Source organism: Drosophila guanche, unplaced genomic scaffold (genome assembly GCF_900245975.1).
Source record: "Drosophila guanche unplaced genomic scaffold, DGUA_6, whole genome shotgun sequence".
Taxonomy (NCBI): domain Eukaryota; kingdom Metazoa; phylum Arthropoda; class Insecta; order Diptera; family Drosophilidae; genus Drosophila; species Drosophila guanche.
Window position 1 is genome coordinate 890,696 of NW_022995758.1, and position 8,593 is coordinate 899,288.

Sequence of the window (8,593 nt, forward strand, 5' to 3'; positions counted from 1 at the left end):
TTTCCCTTCCCTTCCCTTCCCTTCCCTTACCGTACCTTTCCATTCCATTCCATTCGAATTCAATTCGATTTCCATTCAATTCATTTGCCTCGATTTCGGTGGGCGTTCGTCAATTGTTATTGAATCCGCATTGTCAGTGCGATTCGGGATAAAGATACTCCGATACTCGGATACTCGCTGCACGCTGCAGTGGCACATTTATTGTCTCTGGCCATAGCAGAGGCGCATCTGCTGCTGGCAGCCGCAAATTGCCTTTCGTTCCATAGAGTATCCTTGGCTGGCCATCAGCTCCTTGGGGACAACTGACAATTGAGGCGTGATTGCGGCGGCGCTGTGTGCGGTGGCTAAATGGGATTCGATTCCCTCTAAAAATCGCAAAATTCTTTGTGTGCGAGAAACGTAGGAGTCCATCAATCTATTATCTACAAAAACCTACCGACATTCGATTTGAAAGAACCTTAAACTGTCCTTTTATATATATTCTTTTTGTATGAAGCTTTAGCTACTGTTTAACAGTGAGTAAATTTCTCAAATATCTTCTTTTGAGTTGGATAAATGTTTGGGCAAAGAAATGTAATGTGAAATATTTGTTTTAAGATCTTTCGCTGATTATTCCTTGATTATATATTTGATTTTTCAATAGTCATTCGTGGATTATTTATTTGATCCACCGCTAATCATTCTTCGATCAGTTCTAAGTGCTTGCCTCTCTCCGTGATGCTTCAATCAAAGATGGTTCTCTGATCGGGAATAGTTTCCCATTTTTTTTGCCAAATTCATCATCTAGGATTATCCCAAAATTGCATTTCATTTCGTACATCCATCTCCGAGTTAATTTTACCAGCAAAATTAAGAAATTATGGCAGGGAATTAGCTTGCGTATTGGCCGCTGTGGCACGCCCCTGCGGTGGGCGCGCGTGCTGCACGGAGGCACTAAACCCATTACGTCAGGTCCATGTCCACTTTGTGATGAGGTGTGATGTGGATGTGGCAGTGGCAGTGGAGAGAGTGCCCGGAGAAAGCTGTTAAGCGCATTCGATGCGCATGTCTCCTCAGTGGAGGGACCAAGATCAAAATTAATTAGTTTGGAAATGGAATTGGAAATGTGCAGGGACAGGGACAGGGACAGGGAGCGGTGGACTCCCCTCGAAAGGTGTTGGAAATCTCTGATTACGCGCTGTGACTCGCCTCAGTAATTTTAGATGATGTGCCCTGCGCCGTGTGTAATGCGAGAGAGCGATGTCTGCGCTGCCACGACTCCTACAATTTGCCACAAAATGTTGTAGGAACTGCGGATCGGATCCCTGTGCCTCTGCCTTATCAGTAATCATATTTGCCACGCCGAGTGGCAGCAGGAGTAGGAGGAGGGTCGTGAGTGTGCAATTTAAGCCGCAGGAAACAGCTCAATTTGTATCGCATATCCTGTGTGTGCAAGGTCCTTTTCTATCTGGCGATAATTTTGTGGTTTTCCACGGAGTTTTAACACCATTTCTCCGACACTCTCCTTGTGGTTTTTGGTAGGAAATTATGGCTTGATAATTACTTCTGTTGGCATTTCCTTCCGCTTGGATTGTAATTTCATTCGTTGTGGCAAGGGTGCAAGTGTTATCCGAAGGGAGGCTGTGTATATTCAGGAAAGAAAATATTATCCAATAGATATATTTCGAGCCGCCGTGGGATAGAGAATATTTGAAGAATATTTAACACGAATTGTTCACAAATTAATCAAATGGACAGCCATACACTGTTATTTACCATCGCAATGATCTCTGTTTGGGATCAAAAATACTAAAATATAATAACACTTTCAGCTAAATGCCTCAAGCAACTGATTTCTGGCCCAAACTACTTACATTGATTGGTCAGCGATTGTATACTCCAGCCAGTAGTCTGAGTGCTAGTCGAATCTCTCAGCCATTGAAAAGTCATTGAAAAATTGACGTCTCGTCTCACCGAAACTACGAGATGTGAGCACAGTGAAAGAGTCCGAAGTCGCGTCGAAAGAGTTGTTAAAGAGGTTTCCGAGCTGTGCATATCGTGACGTCTAATTGACAGGCAACACGCGCTGAGACCAGACCCTGTCATCGCCTCGAAGAGCAAACAAATTTAGATACTCTTATCCCAAATAGACACACGCTCGCAGAAGCAGAAGCAGATGCAGTCACAGACACTGACATGAACGCGAGACAAGCACTCAAGTGGATTGCTCTCAGGCATGCCACCGTTTCCTTCACCGTCTTCAGCTTCAGGATATCTTGAGGCTGAAAGAAGCTTCCAAGTCGGAGTTTGTTACAGTTTATTTTTACCTTAAACGTTCTTTGATCCATTTTGGATTTTTCACTGAACCTTTTCTTAATTCACAAGCTGAGTAATTCTTTTGTGTTATCCGCAGTTATCTGCTAAGATCCTTTTTCCGTTTTCTAGAGCTATTATTTTCCTTCTACGTTGCTCCTCTGCGATCATTTTTTAATGGTTCTCTGATCGATTTATTCCCACACTCTGTACCGAAACACTGTGCACGGATATCAGTGATTCGCCATGCTTTGTTAGCTTTCCATTTGGCGATCGGTTCTGGTCTGTTCTGTGGCCTATGCAAAGTATCGAATCGAAGCGCCGTCTCGCTGGAGTCGCCTGCACACGCCCACCGATTGAATCTACTGGGAATGAATCAAATGGGAATGGGAATGGGAATTGTGCTGCTGCTCAATGAAAACCCCGCCAGAGACCGCACTTGTTCCCTCACCTCAATTAAAACGACAACCTGCTGCGTTGCTCTGAATTCAGAGTCCTGTAAATTGGCGGAAGCCGAGGGATACGACGGCGATTCCGAATGGGAATCGAACGGATCTCTAGGAGCGGGGAGTGGCCGGTGTTTGACCCAAATGTTTAGGGCATAATTGTTCACGCCTTGGCCGTTTTGGCCTAATAGAAGCGCTTTGATCATGCGGCCAAGATCCGGCTGGATGGCAAGTCAAAGACAAAGACCCAATCATTAATTACAACCTGCCTGCCCTCCTGCCGTAGATCCTGCCGTAGATCCTGCAGCCTGAATCTTATGCAAAGCGCCGCTAAATGTTGCAGCGTGTGCCGATCCGGGCAGCGATCGCTCTCCAGATCGAGCGATTTGGGATTGCCCGACTGAAATGGGAACAGGTACAGCGATCCAAGGCTATAGCTAGGTAAGCCAGGGAAGAGGAGGACAATCCAGCTGTGCGCTGGGCAGACTGATCGCCCGCTGTTTGTCGTAATTGCAGCTACAAGATACAGTATCTGGGAGATATCAATTGGCTGGCAGAACTCAACAAAATTTAGCAGGAAAAACACGGCCAGAGCGATCGAATGTTGCGATTAGCAGGGAGGCGGGGTTTTGTCACCAGCATCGTCCGATTAGATAGGACAGTCCCGCATCAGCAAGGATACTTTAAATGGTTGTAAATGTAAGTAGATATGTTCAAAAAATCCATAGAAATATACGATCCATGAGTGTTATAAATACTTGAATATCCATGGCCATCTTTGCATCAAACTTCATTCATTATTGCCTCGCTTTTCAATCTTATGTACACATAAATGTCTATGTATTCCTCTGTATATATGTACACGGGCATCCTTCCATGAGAATTGCTCTCTTTTTTCCTTGTGGGGTGTCAAAGGGGATACGCCTCTGTCTTTTTCGTATATTTTGTTCCCTTTATTTGACGGGTTTCCCTTTTGGCCGCTTTTCATGTTTCCTGTGGCATGGTGGGTGTGGCATGTGCGGTCCATGGAAATTATGTTGCATAAATGGAACCGAATCTCAATGCTGATGCCGCCGCCCATTCTATGACTTTTGATGCTGTCAACGCGCTCCAGCCACATGGACCGCCGACAGCTCTCGACTCTGGGCTCTCTATGCCCTTTGCCCTCGGCTCTCTGTGGCCAAAATTCTCTGTTGCACTTTGCCGTTGTTCTATGGACTTGGCCTGAATGCTCTCTTTGGTGTTGGTGCAGTTGAATGTGGGCCATTGCCTGCGGCACAATGGCCTGGACAATGGTGACAATTTCACGTCTTAATGCACATCAATGTGCATTAAAAATCGTCCTGCCGGCGGCCGGCCTTCCTTTGACCAGATCCTGCCAGCCTGTCTGGCGGTGGTTTGCTTTTGGAGTTCTCCCCGTTTTGTTTTCGCAAAGCGCATTTGGGCCGTCTTTGGTTTTGCTTTTTGATAAATCGATTATCGCATCGTAGGAGGCAGTCACAAAAACAAAGCCAAAAAAAAAGGAGACGCCGCTCAACCATCAAAGACCTTTGGCCGGAATGGCCAACGTCAGCGGTATCATCATCGTCATCATCATCACGAGCATTATACTCATCTCTTTGTGGTCGCTGAATGGAGACAGAGTATGAGTCGGAGACGTTGAGGATCGATCTAGATCATCAACATCGATCGGTACGACCCGTTCCGTTCCGTTCCGTTCCATTCCGTTCCATGCCGTTCGATCGTCATGCCGCTGCCTGCCGCCGTCTTGCGGTTGACATTTTCTCGGCTATGGTCGGTGACTCTGCTTTGATGATGCCACGACACTAGATTCAACCTCAACCTCAACCTCAACTCTGACCCCCAGTCCGTGTTATTCTCTTGTGGTTTCGCTTTGCTTTGTCCCTAGCCCTCTAAACCGATTTATCCGATGCGATTTTTTAGTTAATCTTTGCATTTGGTTTTGTTTTTGCGATTGCTTGCCAGTGATTTCGCTCTGGAAAGTTCCCAGGGTTAAGGGTCAGTCAGGTGGAAGTCGAAGAAAAATATTCCAGCACTGGGAAAATCTTTCCTTTTCATCGCGAAATGTTCTTTAGTCTCACAGATCCTGCAAAATTATTCCCTGGGTATGAATGGTTGCGCGCAAGGTCTCTTGAATATATTAAAAAATTCCTAACAATTAACAAAAAATAGGTGACAAAAATAAATTAAACTTAAGCGCGAATCTTGGAAGAGTTCTAGATAATATTTAGATGTTATGTCCCTTCCCCTAGGCAGAGAGGTGGGTGTGTGCTGTCTCATCCAAATAGATAAATACATAAACATATTTGAGCGACAGCTCAGGGATTAGTCTAGTGTCAGGCCCTGCCCCGCAAACTCAATAATCATCATGTTTATGTGCAGCTTTACTATTTCCATTATCGCAGTCTCTGATTCTCTCACTCTCTTGCCCTGTCTCTGTTGCTGGCCATGAATAGTTGCTGCGGCCTTAACGGTCCAACACGTGTATTCAATCGCTTTTCGTTGGTCCACACGATGCCGGGTTTTCACGCCATTTCACTTGTTCGTCTCGCAAATTTCCACACAAAGGTGGGTGCGCAGAGGAAAACCCCGAAAGTTTCCCAAAAGGCATTGGCACAGGTAGGAGATTTGCCACGCCCAGCGGTGTTTGGTGTTCGGTGTTCGGTGTTCGGTGACACCTCGGCATAGGACACGCAGCTTGTTTCGCGACCCCGTGACGAATGTTCAATGCTAATGTCCTGCCAAAGGCAAATCGCGCCCCCTACTGTGGATTAGCGTGTAATGCGTGGTATCCTTTCAGCTCTGGCTCACTGCGGGATGGGTTCTTGTGACTCCTTTTCGATGGCGCAGAATCTCGTTCGCAGGCTCCAAAATGCCCGGACGGTGCTCCTTTTCAGGCTCTGCGCATCAATGGATTGTTTCCCGTGTATCTACTACGACTTTGAGTGTGCGCACTTCTTGAATGTCGTGAAATCAGCAGCGAAATAAAAGAAGAAATCACTTTTCATGCAAGACAATGGCGATGCGAAGACTTCCAGCGAAGTCTTTTCAATGGATCTCGATATCGGGATCGGCATTGTCTTCCTCACTTCGATCTGGCTTTTGCTTGCTCTAAAAACTCTCTGACATTGATTGCCTCTGATAGTTTATTGGGCCGAGGACTCGAGAAATCGAGCATCTAGGACCCAGAACCTGTATACGGACACGAACACGAACACGAAAACGGACACGTGTGCATCGAGAACTGCGTTCTCGCCATTGTGAGTGTCTGGCTCTTTGTTGATTCTGCGGTTAGTTTTTCCAGAGTTTTTCCCATCATGTCAACAATCGAGTCAAAGTTGATTCCCAGTCCCTGATTCTTTCCCTTTCCCTTTCCCATTCTGATCCCCTGCCCGATATATGTATGGATGGATGGATGAATGTAAAGTCATTTAACTACCGGCGGCAGTTCACACTGTGCTAAATGTAGCGTGTGTTTTGGACAATCACAATTCCTGGCTATCGATCGCGTTGAGGCAGCGAGATAGATAGTCGAACAAGATTACAGAGAGCGAGGGTAGCTGATCCTCATCCGGGGATCCCTGTGTCGTGCTGTTAGCTAATCACCGAGTTACATGTACACATGTGGAGATGACAGGCCAAATAAGTTGTTCCCAGAGGAAGAAATATCCCTATCATGTTGAGCTCTTGCTGCAAGTGATCCTCAATTGAGGTCTCGGATCACAGTTGATGGAGTTTCACATATTAATTGAAGGTAATCTTTTATGTGGAAGTCAGCGATAACTTTTAATGATCGCATCAAATAATGTAGAGTTTATCTTTAAGTGATATTCAGCATGAGGAACATACAAATTCGATCTCTCGCTTGTAAATATTTTGTCAGTTCACCTTCCTGGTATCCCAAGTAGACATTCCGCTTCGACGAATCACTTGGACAACAACTCAATTGGTGAATCGTTGGCCAGACAGACATTGGATCCCTGGACTGGTGGCCCGCTCTCTGTGTCGCCTCATTAACAAGCTACCAGGAAGCAATGGGCAGGGACTTGGAATAACTTTAACCACTTGTGGAACTAGAACTACCCGATGCCACTTGACGCCCCGGCTAAGTGCGAAATTTGACAAGAATTTAGAGGACGAGTCAGAGTCCGAGTCCGTGTCCGAGCAGCGATCTTGGCTCGTTCTACCAGAGATGATCGATGGTTCGCTGCGATAGATAGAGTTGGAAATGCCCGCGCTGGGACGGCACTACTTAGAGTGCAACATGCGCTCTCGTATTTTGACACATGGGTCATAAATCTTGGCCAGCGATGCGCGGCTGGGACGCCGTCATAAAGTCAAAGATACATAACTCAAATGGTTACACGAGGTCGAGCATCGGGAGGAGTGCAACTACAAGTTACAAGAGGGACACGTCGTACAAGTGTCCTTGCTCGTTTCCTTTGAATTGCGACATGATAGAATAACATTTGGCTCGTATTTCCGTACACGAAGGCGCGCAGCATCTACAAAAATAAATAGACGAAAGCAAAAGGATCGCCGGGGACACTCGAAGACTGAGTCTGTCTACCGAAAGATGCAAAACAAATACGCACTTCCTGCGGACATGTCTCTCTCGCTCTCTCTTTAAAGTGGCGCACAAAAGAAGTTACTACTTCCTGGCTCTTGGCTCTTGGCTCTCGGGCACTCAGCCGCTGGGCCTCTCTGTCTCTGGTTCCCTTCAAATGCTGAAACCCAATTTATTGCAATTGCCCAAGAGATCAGTTCAGTGCTCCTTTCTGATCTCCCGTCTGTCATTTGAGAGAGGTGGAGGATATATGACGAGACCTTGTCCCTCTTCGGGTGTCCGATCACTGGCTCTGTGTATCCTCCGGAATGAGGATATTCGCTTGAAGTCTTAGCTAAGATTGCATAAAACTCGCAGTGCCTAGCCTATTAAAGGACATTGGCTTAGCTCCGTATTTTGACACCTACCGGCTACTGTCCCTTTCCATGTGTCCAGGACATTGCATATGCACACAGATATCTGCATGCACGCGTGTGTGTGTATATCCGAGCAGGTCCTGCTTCTTGGCTAAGCTTCTTTTGATATCCGGTAACAATGAGACACGAGACGAGATCAGCCATCAGCCATCAGCCCCGACCAGAGAGTTTCACTCTCATTCAGGGGTTCTTTCATTGCGTTTCCTGGTTTTATCTTAAGCTGACATACAATCACATTTCGCATTGTGGCCCTGGTCCTTCGCGTTCCTCCTACCTACTAGAAGTAAGGCGTCCTCCTTTGGTTTCCTCTCTTCCTTTTTCCTTTTTTTTTTGAGGAAAAAATATTGGATTTTTCGGGCAAGACGATATGCTTCCTGTCATCAACATCATCATCATAATCATCGTCATCCACACGATCAGCGTATTCACTTCCTTAGCGGAGCGGAGCGGACCGTTTCGTCCTGGGGCGGGTCAGCGATCCTGATACCCTTGCACGTGTCCCTCCGGCCAAAGAGAATTTGCATAATTCCAGCCCAGCAGTGGGCGTGGCCCATTTACATGGGCTACAGAAGAGATGACATTCCTGCATATCATCAGCCAAATCAGCATTTGTCGCGCAAGTCCTGCGTCTTGGCGCACGCCCAAAAGTTGCCACCGAAGAGAGGGTGCGCGGAAACGAGGCGTCTCTGGGGGTGGAGTGCGCATTAGGCTCACCCTTCAGAGGAACTCGGCAGGGCCACAGGGGAAACTTTGAAGCGGAAGTGAATTTTATGGCTCGTGATTACGGCCAGCCAGCTTGAAAGCTGCAAACGCCGGGGTGCGCCAGCCACGTGGGCCGTGGGCCGTGGGCC